Source organism: Oryctolagus cuniculus, chromosome 2 (genome assembly GCF_964237555.1).
Source record: "Oryctolagus cuniculus chromosome 2, mOryCun1.1, whole genome shotgun sequence".
NCBI classification, from domain to species: Eukaryota; Metazoa; Chordata; class Mammalia; order Lagomorpha; family Leporidae; genus Oryctolagus; species Oryctolagus cuniculus.
Window position 1 is genome coordinate 99,231,468 of NC_091433.1, and position 17,002 is coordinate 99,248,469.

A 17,002-nucleotide genomic window follows, 5' to 3' on the forward strand; every position below is an offset into this window, starting at 1 on the left:
GACTAGAACCCGGTGTGCCGGCACCGCAAGGCAGAGGATTAGCCTGGTGAGCCACGGTGCCGGCCACCATTGCTATTTAATATAGTACTGGAAGCTTTAGCTAGGGCCATTAGGCAAGGAAAAGTAATCAAAGGGGATACAAATTTTAAAAAAGAAAGTCAAACTCTCTATTTGCAGATGACATGATCCCATATATAAGGGATGGAAAAGACTCCACTAAGAGACTATTGAAACTCATAAAAGAGTTTGGTAAAGAAGCAGGATATAACATCAAGACAGAAAAAATCAATAACTTTTGTATACACAGACAATGTCATGGCTAAGGAAGAAAACTTTTGAGATCAGTACCACTCACACTAGTTCTGAAAAAAAATCAGGCCGGCACCGCAGCTCACTAGGCTAATCCTCTGCCTGCGGTGCCAGCACATTGGGTTCTAGTCCCGGTCGGGGCGCCGGATTATGTCCAGGTTGCTCCTCTTTTAGTCCAGCTCTCTGCTGTGGCCCAGGAGGGCAGTGGAAGATGGCCCAAGTCCTTGGGCCCTGCACCTGCATGGGAGACGGAAGGAAGCACCTGGCTCCTGGCTTCAGATTGGCGCAGCACGCCGGCCATAGCAGCCATTTAGGGGGTGAACCAACGAAAGAAAGATCTTTCTCTGTCTCTCTCTCTCACTAACTCTGCCTGCCTGCCAAAAAAAAAAAAAAAAAGCAATTTATAGACTCAATGCAATCACAATCAAAATACCAATGATCGCAGATCTAGAGAAAACTGTGCTGAAATTCATTTGGAGACACAGGAGACCCTAAATAGCTAAAGCAGTCTTATACAACAGAAACAAAGCTGGAGGCATCACAATACCTGATTTCAAGAAATACTACAGGGTAGTTATAATCAAAACAGTCTGGTACTGGCACAAAAACAGACTTATAAACCAACACAATAGATAGAAACTCCAGAAATCAATCCATGCATCTATAGCCAACTTCTTTTTGATAAAGGAGCTAAAATCAATCTGTGGAGCAGGGACAGTCTCTCCAACAAACGGTGCTGGAAAAACTGGATCTCCACATGCAGAAGTATGAAATTAACCCCTACCCAAAAATCTACTCAAAATGGATTAAAGACCCGATACCATCAAATTATTAGAGAACATGGGGAAAACGCTAAAAGACATTGGCATAGGGAAAGATTTCGTGTAAAAGACCCCAGAAGCATAGGCAATCAAAGCCAAAATTGAAAATGAGATTATGGCCGGTGCTGCGGCTCATTAGGCTAATCCTCCGCCTGTGGTGCCAGCACCCTGGGTTCTAGTCCTGGTCAGGGCGCAGGATTCTGTCCCGGTTGCTCCTCTTCCAGTCCAGCTCTCTGCTGTGGCCCGGGAGTGCAATGGAGGATGGCCCAAGTGCTTGGGCCCTGCACCCGCATGGGAGACCAGGAGAAGCACCTGGCTCCTGGCTTCAGATCGGCGCGGCGCAGGCCACTGGCCGCAATGCACCAGCTGTAGCAGCCACTTGGGGAGTGAACCAATGGAAAAAGGAAGATCTTTCTCTCTGTCTCTCTCTCTCTCTCTCTCACTGTCTAACTCTGCCTGTCAAGAAAAAAAAAAAAAAGAAAGAAAATGAGATTACATCAAGCTGACACTGCAAAAGAAACACTCAGCAAAATGAAGAGGCAACCAACAGAATGGGAGAAAATATTTGCAAATTGTGCAAATGATAAAGGGTTAACATACAGAATGTATAAAGCACTCAAGAAATTCAACAACAGAACATACAATCCAGTGAAGAAATGGGCATTTTTAAACAGGCATTTTTCAAGAGAGAAAATTCAAATAGTCAACAGACACTTGTGAAAATCTTCAGGATCACTAGCATATCAAATCCACAAGGAGGTTTCATCTCACTCCAATTAGAATGGCTCGAATACAGAAATCAACAAACGACAAGCACTGGTGAGGATGTGGGCGAAGGATGTACCCTGACCTGCTGCTGTTGGGATGTAAACTGGCGCAACCACTGTGGAAGACAGCATGCAGATACCTCAGAAATCTGAATATAGACCTACCATACGACCCAGGCATCCCACTCCTGGGAATTTATCCAAACCAAAAGAAATCAGTATATGAAAGAGTTATCTGTACACCCATGTTCATTGCAGCTCAATTCACAATAGCTAAGATATGGACTCAACCCAGATGTTCATCAACTGTTGATTGGATAAAGAAATTATGGTATATATACACCACGGAATACTACTCAGCTATAAAAAAGAAATCCTGTCTTTTGCAACAAGATGGTCACAACTGGAAACGTTATTCTTAGTGACATAAGCCAATCCCCCAAAAGACAAATATCATATGACCCGATGCAACTAATTGAATAATTGAAACGCAGTGTATTCAAGTGAAATAGACATTCTGAGAATGGATAATTGTTTATTGCCATTGTCTCTTCCATTGAGGAACATCTTTTGTTTTCTTTTCTTTTCTTTCTCTTCATACTATTTGCTGAACTCTTACTTAGTGTAGGGTTAGCTATATGATCACTAAATATACAGAAAATAGATCATCAGAAAAATTAAGAATGGGAATCTGAGGGTTGGAATGTGGGTGGGAGGGAGGGAAGTCCCACTATGTTCCCAAATCTGTATGTATGAAATATATGAAACTTGTATTACTTAAATAATTTTTTTAAAAAAGTCAAAGACAAGTAAAACAAATGTTGTCACAGATGCTATGCAATTGAACTCTGATTCATATACTGAAATGTACAAGTTTTAATGTGTGGGTCTCCCCCACGCTGACTTTCCTTTCTACCCCCACTCAGAATGCACCCAGCTCAAACTCATGTCATGGCCATGACTGTTCCCTCCACCTGGAATGATCTTCCCTGACTTTTTTTTTTTTTTTTGGACAGGCAGAGTGGACAGTGAGAGAGAGAGACAGAGAGAAAGGTCTTCCTTTGCCATTGGTTCACCCTCCAATGGCCGCCGCGGCCGGTGCGCTGCGGCCGGTGCACCACGCTGATCCGATGGCAGGAGCCAGGTGCTTCTCCTGGTCTCCCATGGGGTGCAGGGCCCAAGGACTTGGGTCATCCTCCACTGCATTCCCTGGCCACAGCAGAGAGCTGGCCTGGAAGAGGGGCAACCGGGACAGAATCCGGCGCCCCGACCAGGACTAGAACCCGGTGTGCCGGCGCCGCTAGGTGGAGGATTAGCCTAGTGAGCCGTGGCGCCGGCCAGACTGCTCTTTTTCTTACATACCTCACATCTCACTGGGCAGGCTGTATGCTCGTGGTGTGCCGAGGATGTGTCTCTCACCACGTCCAGAGTCACCACGCTGGCCCAGGATGAAGCAGCAGAGAGCCCCTGTCTGCCTCTGGGCTCCGTCTTTCCCCAGTCTCTTCCCAACACTGCACCCGAATGGTCCATCGGAGTCGACCTAGCTCTTGTCCCCTCTCTGTTCACAGTCACCCAGTGGTCCTGCATCTCTTGCAGGCAGAAGCCAAAGACCTAATCTTTTAACAGGGACCCTGGATTTGTGTTCAGCAGACACAGAAATGTCATGAAGGAGCAAATTCATTCCTGCAGACCCCTAGAAACTGCAGGTGCAGCTCTGCACAGGGAGCACCTGGGCAAGAGCCTCTCTGTGGTTTCTGCAGAAATGAATGCATGAGGCAGGGCAAGCGGGCTTAGGCGTGGCCTGACAAAATACAAGTGGGTTTGAAGCATAGTTGTCGGCACCTGGCAATGAGGTGATCGGGCAGGTGGACAGAGGCCCGGAGTGTGAGAGCCTGTACAAGAGGTAGTTGGGTGTGGTCTCCAGATTGGTTAATTTCCACATCTATTGTCTCTAGGAGTGAGCATCCCCTGGGAAGGGCAGTCCTTCTAAGATCAGTATTAAAAAGTACAGAATAAAAACACCTGGTGAGGGCCCCACACTGTGGAGTAGTGGATAAAGTCACTGCTGGCATCCCATATGGGCGCTGGTTCAAGTCCCGCTGTTTCACTTCTAATCCAGCTCTCTGCTGTGGCCTGGGAAAGTAGTAGAAGGTGGTTCAAGTCCTTGGGCCCCTGCACCCACATGGGAGACCCAGAAGAAGCTCCTGGCTCCTGGCTTTGGATCGGCTCAGCTCTGGCTGCTGTGGTCATCTGGGGAGTGAACCAGGAGATAGAAGCCCTCGCTCGCTTGCTCTCTGTCTCTGTCTCTCTCTCTCTCTCTCTCCCTCTCTCTCTCTAACTCTGACTTTCAAATAAATAGTCTAAAAAAATAGAAAAAAAAAAAAAAAACCTGGTGAGTTTACCTAAGGACATCTCTCGTGAGCTGTGCAGTCTCCTAGGCTTCGTGGGCCTCCTGTTCTCCACTCTCGGCTCTCTTCTGGCCACCCCGGTGTGTCCCAGCCTCAGGCTCAGAACCACTGCTCTGCCCCACTTCCCACCGTGCTCTGAGGCTCCTGCCTGGCTCTGCTGTCTCTTTCTTCTTAGCACTTGTAAGGGGCTCATATGGCGAGTAATACCCCTCGATTTTGTGTTGCTTTCTGTCTTCTTTAACTAAAATGTGAGCTCCCCGGCGTCAAATCCGATGTAACCCAACTGCCTAGAATGGTGTCTAGCCCCTAACTGGCTCTCAACAAATAATGCTGATGTGGATATCAGTAGCTAAAGGGTTTTGGATGAGACACAAATGGACTCCTCATTCTGTAGTGTTGGAGCTGAATTAATATTAACAGCCACTTAGGCTGCTTCCTAGGAACCCAAAATTCAGACTTAGGGAAAGAAGAAATAAATAAGAGCCAATGCAGGGTGAGTAGACGGCTTCTCGCATGTTTTAGGGTTTTCTCCCATGTGGCCTGTTGCCTCTATCTGAGCTAAAAACTCCGGGGCTTTCCTAATGAGGAGAGAGGTGTGAGGTCTCTTGGCTTCAAGTTTGCTTCCCTCAGTTCTGCTGTAGCATTTCCTTTTTATTGAGATGTGATTTCCCTGCCACAAAACTCACCCTTTAAAGTGTGCAACTCAGTTGCTTAGAACCGATTCATTTTCTTTTAAAAAATATTTTTTTATTTATTTGAAAGGCAAAGTTACACAGAGGCAAAGAGAGAGAGAGAAAGGTCTTCCATCCATTGGTTCACTCCCCAAATGGCCACAACAGCTAGAGCTGGGCTGGTCCAATCTGAAGCCAGGAGCCAGGAGCTTCTCCTGGGTCTCCCACATGGAGCCCAAGCACTTGGGTCATCTTCCACTGCCTTCCCAGCACATTAGCAGGGAGCGGCCTCAAAGCGGAGTGGCTAACCCACTGCGCGACAACGCTGGCCCCGTAGCTGAATTTTTTAAATGACTTTGTTTCTTAAAATGTTTGATCAGCATGCAGCATTTGGACATGTTTATGGGCTACAGTGCAGTATTTGAACATGCATGAGGCGCACATGCACTCAGCCTTTCCTTGTCTTTCCTTTGTGCTTGGAGCCTACCAGCTCCTCTCTTCCAGTCCTTCCTGCACTGTGTGACACACACATCGCTGTGACCTCTGCTTGCTACACCGTGCCGTGCCACTCGGAGACTTGTTACTTCTGTCTGACTGTGCTGCTTTGGTTCCTTGTTAGCCATACTTCCTCTATCCTGCAGTCTCCAGTTAGAACAGCCTCCCTGTCCTAACTCCAGATAGGCAAGTTTTCAAGTCCACATAAGAGAGAGAATACGCAGGGCTTGCTTTCTGGGCCTTGCTGGTGCTATTGATCCTGGCCGGTGGCGCACGGAGAGCTCCACCAAGTCCCCATATTTGGGCTGAAACCATCGCTCTTCTACGGTATCCACAAAGAGCCTGTTCCGTAAGAGAAATTTCCTCCCAATAATCCACCCTGACTGGGTTGCAGTTCTGTGACCTGAACTCAGTCCATTTTCTTTAAACACCCTGCTAGTCTTCTGGCAAGGGCCGTTGTAAACACTTCCATCATTCCTACATATTTTTAGCCAAGTTCTGCAGTGCTGGGAGAGTCCCAAGGGGTCCCTGCTCTCGCGTTTGTAAAGCACTGGACAGAGCTGATGGCTCTGGTGTTTACAGTTGAACTTTGTAAAACCTGCAAAACTGGCTACAGCGGGGCCAGTCGGGTGCCCAAGGCTGGGATGGGCCTCCTAGCAAAGCCCAGCCCAGGGCAAGGTTCAGAGCTCCCAGGTACCAAGGGTGCAGGAAGGAAGAAGGTAAGGAAGGGAACAGAGTAGGGGATGATGAGGGCAGGGCTCTTCTCCCACAGCCCCAGGCACACTCAGGGCCTTGCAGTGACTGGTTGGTGGTAGGCACAGGCTGGCTCGGGCTCACTCACTTGCAACCACGGGAAAGTCAGGCCATCTCAGAGGACTCTGGGATGCTTCTCTGCCTAGCTGAACCACTTTTATCATACGGGCCAGAAACCAACTAAGAACCTAATGGATTCTAGCACCATCCCTGCTACCTTTCCATGTCCCTCCTCGATGGATGGCTCCCAGACAGCAGGAGCCACGGAGCTATCATCTCTGAGGCCAGGTGCACGTCGCAACCTGTACCTGATCCACATTGGGAGATTATATGGACGCAGGTTAAATGCAATGAAATTCTAGGTGAGGGAGAGAGTGAGTGCAGATGATAGCCCTAACACTTTCTCTTGGAAAAGCATGTCATTGCTGTCCAGAGACATTTGGCAATAGAGCAAATCTCACAAAAGAGCAGCGTGTGTGAGTTAAGTGCAGATAATCCAACCCATATAGATGAAATGTTTCCCTGTAAGTGCTTGGCTAGGCTTTTAGAAATAGAGCAGGGCTGGGGAGGAGGGGCGGTAGGGAAAACTTGGCAGAAAAGAATTTTAGAGTTTACTAAACCAGAATGCAGGAGGGAAGAAAGCGATTGCTCGGAGCCCAAGGCATGGCTGGGTTTTGTCATTGCTAATGAGAAGCAGGCGTTGAAAATATGCTAAAATATCTCCAGGAATTGCTTTCTGCTGATCTCTCTGCTTTTCTTATCCTGCTGCCCCAGAAGCCAGCACCGGGAGGCAAGGTGCCTGGTTCAAACTTAAGATCGCCCTACTGGTGTGTGCCAAGTGGATTTCAAAAGAATTGCGACAAGTTAGGCTTCAGGCCCCATCTAAAACTGAGAAATAGCCAACGGTTCCCAACTGCTCTGCAGCTCCTTTGCTAGCTTGCCCTCCCTCTGCTGCCAAGGCATTCTGTTCTTTATAAAAGTCTGTCTCTAGCTCAGAAACCGGTTCTAACTGCCTTCCAGATTCAGGGAGGAAGGTAACAGGTTCCTACAAAGCATCAGCCAGGAAAGAAAGAACTGGGCACAGCGTGGGGGAAGAGGAGAGGATTTTATACACATTCTAAAGAAGGAAGTGGAGATCTGGCCAAATCTCCCCGCCAGTCAAAGCAGGCTGCCCCAGTAAGAGGCTGCACAGGCCCCACTGCTGATGGAAGTGCCGAGGGAGCCCGCAGAGCCTGTGAGGAGGATGGCTGTGCCTTCACAGAGCGCCACAGAAGCCAGCAGAGGGCCCTGGCAGCCTGCAAGGACCAAAGCACACACAAAGCTCGTCCCCGTTTTCTGGCTCATTCATAACACCGTAAAGTCCCCCGACCTAAGAGCTTCGGAAGACGGCGTTGATGGGTTGCTGCCAGGGAGCTGCCGAGAAGCACTGAACACCAGCTCTGAAGTGCAAGTGCAGGTGGCAAGCTTGTTGCATGGTGGTGTTGAACCCACAAGCTAAGGCTGCACAGATGATGAGAGCCCGGATTCCCGCTGTGGGAGGAGGACGCCACAGATGAGGCCAGAGTGAACGTGGAATGCAACATCCGCACCCCAGGTGTCAGGATGGACTCAACGGTGCTTTAAGAAGGCATACCCTGTACAGACAGAGAGTTAAGAGGCAAACACAGGAACCGGCGCTGTGGCGTAGTAGGTCAATCCTCCACCTGCAGCGCCAGCATCCCATATGGATACTGATTCGAGTCCTGGCTGCTCCACTTCTGAGCCAGCTCTCTGCTATGGCCTGGGAAAGCAGTAGAAGATGGCCCAAGAGCTTGGGCCCCTGCACCCGCATGGGAGACCTGAAGAAGCTCCTGGCTCCTGGCTTTGGATTGGCTCAGCTCTGGCCATTGCAGCCATTTGGGGAGTGAACCAGTGGATGGAAGACCTCTCTCTGCCTCTCTGTAACTCTGCCTTTCAAATAAATAAATAAATCTTTTAAAAAAAGAAAGGCATACACTGTACAGACAGAAAGCTAAGAAGTAAACCCAGGAGCCGGTGCTGTGGCGTAGTAGGTCAAGCATCTGCCTGTGGTGCCAGCGTCCCATATGGACCCAGGTTCAAGATCCAGCCACTCCATTTCCAATCCAACTCTCTGGTGTTTGTCTGGAAGAGCAGTAGAAGATGGCCCAAGTCCTTGGACCCCTGCACCAAGTAGGAGATCCCGAAGAAACTCCTGGCTCCTGGCTTCAGATTGGTCCAGCTCCAGGCATTGCAGCCATCTGGGGAGTGAACCAGCAGATGGAAGACACCCCTCTCTGTGTCTCTCCTTCTCTGTCTATAACTCTGCCTCTGAAGTAAATAAATAAATCTTTTTTAAAAAATAAATAAAAAGAAGTAAATACAGGTGTGTGTGTGTGTGTGCGTGCGTACAGATTACCGTACTCATGGAGATGTCGGATTCTGTTGGTAGAGAAGGTCTAGGGCCAGGGATGGACACACCACTGGCACACACACAGCTTGTTTCTCGAGCCCATCCGCCAAGAAAAGGAACCAGGGCTCCTTGCAGAGGAGTAGATGCTAGGTAAGGATTACAGACCGACAAGACAGGCCTAAACTTCCTGTGGTCCCAGAAAACCAATGGGAGCTGTGGACAAGGCACAGAGGCCAAGGCCAGGACAAGGTGAGCATCCAGGTATAAAACAGCAGTCCTGGGGTACAGCGCCCCAGAGAAAGTATTCGTGAGTCCATAATGATGAAAATTAATAACTGTAGAAGGAACTTAATTGACTATCGCACAAGTGCATGCGAGCTATACAAGTAAAATATTCCCAGGGAAAAAAGGTCAAATGCCCCCTATGTAGGAAGAAAGACTGCATTTAAAGGACAAATAGCTTTTATAAAATATTTACAGAATTCTGAACTGTTTTTTTACACAGCATATTTGAAATATAAGGTCTTCCTTGTTCAAACCGGCAAGTTCAGGATTTGAAATGTAAACATCTATTTATAGCAGGCAAAAGCTGTGTGAAAGCCACTTGCCCGAGCCGTGACTGAAGCTCGATGTTCCGGTTTCGCCTGCATAGGACCAGCCGCCCCCTCCACAGCGCAGTGGTCGCTGAACCAGGCCTGCCCTGCTTCTGCTTTGAAACCTGGAGTCCTCTCAAACCCTCCCCAGGCTCCCCAAACAGTGCTAGAGGCTCCCGAGACACCGAGGCCCGATCCCCATGTGTCTGGGTAAACACGGTGAATTAGTAACAGCAATAATTGAGCCATGAAGGGCAGAGGCCAGGGACAAGGAAATGCTGAAACTGACCACAAGCCCTTCTAGAAAACAACTTCTGGATGCTTTCAAACCCCCAAATTTTCCCCTCACCTTTAGGTGTTTGCTCTGTTTGTTGTACTAAGACTTTTACTGATTTATTTGTTTGAAAGGCAGAGTGACAGAGGAGAGAGAGAGAGAGAGAGAGACCTCCATCTGCCTGTTCACTCTCCAAATGGCCTAAAAACCAGGAGCCCAGACCTCCACCCGAGTCTCCCAAGCACTTGGGCCATCATCTACTGTCTTCCCAGCCTCTTTAGCAGGAAGCTCAATCAAAACGGAGCAGCCGGGACTCAAACCAGCACTCTGATATGAGATGCCAATGTCAGTGTCGCAAGCAGAGGCCCAACCCACTGCATCACAAGGCCAGCCTTGGTTTTTGCTTCCCCCTCTCAAAACTTCCTTGCCTCTCTCTGAGCCCCTTGCTCTTCCCCCATCTCCAGCGCCCAGTGGCTGCAGGAACCACTCAGCCAGCCTCCTGTAGCCTTCATGCCTGTCTCCCTCCCCCCTGCTCTCTGCACCAATTCCTCCACTGTTTTGTGACCCTAATGCAGCCCTTCCTGCAAACTGATGGCTACTTGAAGGCAAGCCAGAACCAGAGCCACCCGACACCTCCAAATGAGCAAGTGCCCCATGGCGCTGCGGGCTGCTCCCTGCTCCAGCCTCCTGTCCACTCCCAGCACCAAAGCAGAGTGCGGCACACAGCAAGGCCGTTCAGTCAGTATCGTCTTCCTCAAGCTCAAATCCATGCTGAGTTTCGGAGGGTGTGGGAAACACGGCCCCGCATACGTTGCTTGTGGATGTATAAACTAGTCCAGCTGCTACAAAGATAATTTGACGTATTTGCCAAAATTTGAAATATACATACCCTTAGACGCAGGAATTGTATTCTTCAGCAACGACCCTACAGATTTTCCAGTATATGTGTACACTGGATCTTAGCCAAAAGACCGAGAAGCTGTATATATGTGTGCGTGTGTGTGTGTGTAAAATTGTGTATTTATAAGCATATTCATGGCAATGTTGTTTGTCTTACATGTCCATCAGAGGTGGCCTAGGCCTGCTCTGTGGTGTAGCAGGTAAAGCCACCACCCGTGGTGCCAGCATCCCATATGGGCATGGATTCGCGTCCCGGCTTCTCCTCTTCCAATCCAGCTCTCTGCTACAGCCTGGGAAAGCAGCAGAAGATGCCCAAGTCCTTGGGCCCCTGCACCCACATGGGAGACCCAGAAGAAGCTCCTGGCTCCTGGCTTCAGGCTCCTGGCTGTTGCCCACAGATGGAAGACCTCTCTCTCTCTGCCTCTCCTTACTCTGTGTTACTCTGACTTTCAAATAAATAAATAGATCTTTAAAAAAAGAGGTGGCCTAGTGCTGTAGATCATGTGTAGGTCTGCGTAATGGACTCGTGTCCAACGATGGAAGAGGAAGAAGGAGGACCACCTGTACATGTTTGCAAAATGCTGCAAGGTACAAAATAAGTGACAAAAGCAGCATGCAGAACAGAGTGTAGCATGACACAATTTACATGGAAATATCTACCCTACCCGAAGATGTCCCTATCATATACAATCAGTCTTACTGGATGTCCTGCGAACCCAAGGAGGGTCGCGTTGGTGGTGATTACAAAAAATGAAAGACAGAGGGGGAGGGAAGCTTCCTTTGCCCCTTTGTACTTTGAGACATTTATTCATGAGCCTAGTTAGCTGATTTTAAAAATGCCATTAAATATTCATAGGACTCTGTGTCTATTAACATTTGGGGGTAGTTAAAAATTGTTACTGCGTGTGAAAGCTTGGCCTGCTGGAGAGACACAGAAAGAACATGGACAAGTCCCTCCCTGGGGAGGGGTAATGATGACTAACCGTTGGCAGACAATACCAGGAAGTGTGACTCCCCTCTCCCCACCCCCAAAACAGCAGCCAGAGAAGGTGCCCAGCCCTGCAGCAAGAGATTCCGGGGCACTCTGGGCAAGTGTCACGCAGAGATTCTGCCCCTGGGAGACCACGCATCCGTGCTCGATCAAACAGCCTTGCTGCGAGCTCGCTCCCTGATGGAGGAATGCAGGGCCAGCAGCCTCACAGGAACACAAGCAGAGATCCGACGTTCTGGAAGGAATATTTGCCCGGTGTCAGGTCACGCGTGCCAGCTGCCAGCTCACCCGTCGTGACGCAATTGCCGTTGCTGGGTGGAGGCAGGGAGGGGGTTGCCTGAGCAACATCCTAAGTCCCACACAGCCTGCCCTGTGCCACAGAGGCGTGACTCAGTGCATTAGCATCCCTCCTGCCCCTTGACCTTCAGGACGGCCAAGGTCTTCGCCTCCTGGGCACACGCACCCTGCTGCAGGCTGCAGGCCATCTCCCCGCTCTCCTCCAGCAGGTTCGGCTCTGTGGGTCATCGGGGCGGTTTGGAGTCCTCCCCCACTCCAGGAAGCTTTCTCCTCTAGCTCCTGCCGTCCAGCTCAGTGGCTGCTGTTGTTAGCATTCTGTAGTTAAACGTTAACAACTTCCTGGTCATGTCAGGCACTTACCTTTTCTCTCCCTGGCAAGTGGGGCTCTCTGAGGGAGGAGGGAGGTGACAGTTCTACTTTGATGTCTTCTCCAGTGCCTGTCAGTGCCTCTCAATACTTGTTGAATGCCTGCATGATGTAGTCTCCCCTCCCTAACCTCGACCTGTCAGAGGACAGGGTCAGGTGCCCTCACTGAAGTGGCTTTTAGGAATGCGAGCCCTGTGGATGCTTAAAGGAAAGACAGAGACGAGCTCAGCTTGTCCCAGCCACCGTGGTGAGAGGCACAGTGAGCACAGGCTGGAATGGCACAGATTCCCCAACAAGACAGGACAACAGCAGCTGACAGCACACACTGTCCTGCTCTACACGGGCAGGACACACACACATACACACACACACACATACACACATACACACTCATACACACATACACACTCATACACACACATACACACTCATACACACACATACACACATACACACACATATATACACACACATACACACATACACACATATGCACACACACATATGCACACACGTGCACACACACACACACGCGGCCTGCACAAAGTTCCAGGGAAATGGCATTAGAAGACAAGCTTATTCTGGCCGGCGCCGTGGCTCACTAGGCTAATCCTCCGCCTTACGGCACCGGCACACCAGGTTCTAGTCCCAGTCGGAGCGCCGGATTCTTTCCCGGTTGCCCCTCTTCCAGGCCAGCTCTCTGTTATGGCCCAGGAGTGCAGTGGAGGATGGCCCAAGTGCTTGGGCCCTGCACTCCAAGGGAGACCAGGATAAGCACCTGGCTCCTGCCATCGGATTGGCTCAGTGCGCCGGCCGCAGCGCGCTGGCCGCGGCGGCCATTGGAGGGTAAACCAACAGCAAAAGGAAGACCTTTCTCTCTCTGTCTCTCTCTCTCACTGTCCACTCTGCCTGCCCCCCCCCAAAAAAAAGACAAGCTTATTCTGGTGCATAAAAGTAAAGGCTTAGTGATTTGATGGTAAGATTGGACTGGGCTACCTTGAGAACAATGGAGCACCTGTCGGCAGAGACCCTACGTGTCTCGAGTGAATCATAATCCACATTGCCCATGAACTTTCTAAAGTATCCTTGTTTGCATACACACCAGCACTTCTGACTGAGGAGGCCCTGAGACTGTTTGGGTCATTTTTACCCAGGTGGCTCATGGTCCTAGGTGAGGCTGTCCAGTGGGGCTGGGGGCTGGGGACCCCTTCAGACATACGTAGAATGTCCTTCACAAGCAGGCTGTTGGCTGTGTCTGGAAAGCCTGTCTCCAGACCTGCTGGCGTCTCCCCCACTATAGCCTCTCGTGCTGCATGTGTGACCTTGCAGTTTTAAATCACACTTTCAGGGTGGGTGCGATCTTCCACCCAGAGCTGGCAGGAGAGGGGGCTGAGCCCCTGGGGAGAGTCAGGCTGTCACCAAATGACCCCTGCTATCTCCATGCCCCAAGCCAATCAACATACAGTGTGTGAAACCCCTCCCCCGTCCAAGGGGCACCCCCATAGAATGACACAATGGACATAGTAATGCCTTGAACACTCTGGGCACTTCCTGAACCCCAGTGTCCGGCTCGGGCACTCGGCCCGGTCTCCTCTCAGACCAGACGCTTCTCTGTCGCTTGCCAATCAAATACAAGTTTCTGCGTCTTTGCAAATTGTGTCCTAGCTTTTTATTTCTATACTGAGCTGAGGAAAAGAACCCATGAAACTCGCTCCGGCAACCGCCCTCCCCTGCAGCACCGGTAACTCTAGGCAGAACCTGAACACCTGCGTGCTCCCCTCCACATCCGTTCTCAACTGCGACTCATCAGCCTTAGAATGGACAACGGTTTGTCTTTGCTCTCACATGTTTCTGACACCACGTGTGTGGTTTTCCTCCATAACCTGGAGTTAGTGCAGAACTCTTGGGCTAGGGGCTCAGCCCCTAGCTGGAAGCCCCCGGAGCCACCCATAGTTCTGAATGACCGGCTATCCACTGTGGGAACACCGTCCTCAGGGGCAGTGATTCACCAGAACGTTTCCCAGTATTCAGGAAGACACAATACTCAGTCCGAGGGATGCATCATGAAAGATGACACTTGGGAGCAGCACTGAGATGCACAGGGCGAGGTGGGCGGCAGGTGAGCAGCATCCACGTTTTCTCTTTGTGCACAATCGTCCCAACACCTTCAAGTGCTCACCAGCCCGGAAACTCTCAAACTCCTGCTCGTTAGGGTTGTTACGGAGTTTCACTAAGTAGGCGAGATTGAATAGCTACTGGAGATTAAATCAATGTCCAGTCCCCTCCCCCGCCCCTCCCCAGCAGTCCAGGGGACGGAGCTGGAAGTCCCAACCCTCTCATCACACAGTTGGGTCCTCTGAGTCCCATCTTATGTCCTCCAAGAGTCACCTCATTGTCATAAACTCACACAGTAGAAAGGGGCTTATTGCAAATAATGGAGGGCATCTCTCTCACCCCGATCACTCAGGAAGTTCCAAGCAGTTTAGGAGCTCTGTGCCAGGAGCTGGAGACAAGGAGCAAACACATATTTCTTGTAATATCACAAAGCTGTTCTCTTCTTCATCCCCACACAGACCGAATCAGGATCTCCAGATGCAGAACCCAGAAATCAGTGTGTTTTTTTGTTGTTTTTTTGTTTTTTTGTTTTTGTTTTTGACAGGCAGAGTGGACAGTGAGAGAGAGAGAGAGAAACAGAGAGAAAGGTCTTCCTTTTGCCGTTGGTTCACCCTCCAATGGCCGGCGCACCGCGCTTATCCGAAGGCAGGAGCCAGGCACTTCTCCTGGTCTCCCATGGGGTGCAGGGCCCAAGCACTTGGACCATCCTCCACTGCACTCCTGGCCCATAGCAGAGAGCTGGACTGGAAGAGGGGCAACCGGGACAGAATCCGATGCCCTGACCGGGGCTAGAACCTGGTGTGATGGTGCCGCAAGGCGGAGGATTAGCCTAGTGAGCCACGGCGCCGGCCAGAAATCAGTGTTTTGCTTTGTTTTAACTTCTCATGATGGATCCAATTTTTTTTTAAGATTTATTTATTTATTTGAAAGTCAGAGTTACACAGAGAGAGAAGGAGAGGCAGAGAGAAAGAGGGAGAGGTCTTCCATTTGCTGGTTCACTCTCCAGATGGCCACAACTGCCAGAGCCATGCTGATCCGAAGCCAGGAGCCAGGAGCTTCTTCTGGGTCTCCTATGTGGGTGCAGGGGCCCAAGGACTTGGGCCATCTTCTACTGCTCTCCCAGGCATAACAGAGACCTGGATAGGAAGTGGAGCAGCCAGGACGATGGATCCAATTTATATTCAAAATTGAGAGCCGTGACCCCATGGAATAACTGGAAATGTCCATTTTGTATGCTTTCAACCATGAAATTAAAACTCCCAGGTCAACAGTTAAAACAAGAAGGCTTTCCTTTCCTTTTCTTTTTTTTGAGGTTTTATTTATTTATTTGAGAGGCAGAGTTACAAACAGTGAGAGGGAGAGACAGAGAGAGGTCTTCCATTCTCTGGTTCATTCCCAAAATGGCCACAATAGCCAGAGCTGCATCAGTCCGAAGCCAGGAGCCAGGAGCTTCCTCCAGGTCTTCAGGATGCAGGGCCCGAGCTCTTCAGCCATCAGCTGCTGACTCCCACAGTGCACATTAGCAGAAAGCTGGAAGCAGGAGCCTGCCTGAGCCTGGAACCCAGGCACTCCCGTGCGGGATGCAGTCATAGCACTGTACCAAATGCACCAGCATTCCTGAAGTCCTCCAGGTAGTGCATGGGTGAAGAAAACTCTAGACATAGCTCAGCTTCCTGTGCTGGCCCAGGGAACGGCTGCCCAGCTGGGGACAGGGGCCTCACATTCCCGGAATGCTTCCCGTGTCTGTGGGATCCAGCCATCCATCTTGTAAAGACAGATACATGTTGTAAAATGAAAACCCTGAAGGGGGTGGGGGAGAGAGCAGGCATGGAGTTGTGGGAGTGGGGGTTGAGTATTTGCAGTTTAGCTTGGATTCCTTCGTTAGCATTGCCTTCCTCTCAACACTGAGCTGAATCAATTACCCTGAAAATCAGGAATTTGAGTTGTGGGAAGAAAAGAATTGCGAAACTTCAAATAAGAAGGAAAAACCATGCCTCTCCTCCACTACTTCTCTCTGAAAGTAGCCACTCTTCTTGATTGCTTGTCTGTCTTCCAGAAGAGAAGTTTTATGTGTGTAGCTGCTGACATACGAATGAGCAGCCTTTAAGTTTTTTCACAACTGGCGATATGCATGCACACACACACACACACACACATAGAAGATGGTACTTCAAAAAGTTAGTGGAAAATGGAATAAAAAGGGAAGTTCAGTTTGGTTCAAAAAGTTTTTAAATCCTAGCATAATTTTTTCATGTTATGCATTTTCCATGAGCTTTTTATAAAATCCTCACTTTATCACACTGCCCTTTTTAAATTCTTGCCTTTCCGGGAAAGCCAATAAACACAAGGTTCTATGTTTCACTGATTGATTCCAAGCCCCTCAAATCAGAATGCACCTCACCAGCGTTTCTGCACACCAGCTCCCTCCCACCTAATCCATGAACACCTTCCCCAGACCCAGCAAAACTGAATCATTTCTCCTACCTCATTAGGCCTGTGAAAAAGTCTTTCTCTGCTCATAGGGCCAGCATGAAGCAAGAGATCAGACACAGCAGTGAGCCTTTCTCATTTGCAAAGCCTTATGCACGAGGAATTCAAAATGCCTTGCACCAGAATAAACTCCTCTGTTAATTCCACTTTTTCTGCACTTTTTGAACTCTCTCAGGTCCACAGCCACTCCCATGCTTCTGGGTACTGTTTTTAACTTAATTGAATTCTTCCCATTGCTTTTACCTATTCAAGTCTTTCCTGTTTAAGAAAATGGATCTCCCACCACCTTCTTTCTGTCCTGGTTTGTTCAACTCACCACCTGGTTTCTGTTTCTTGTTTGTC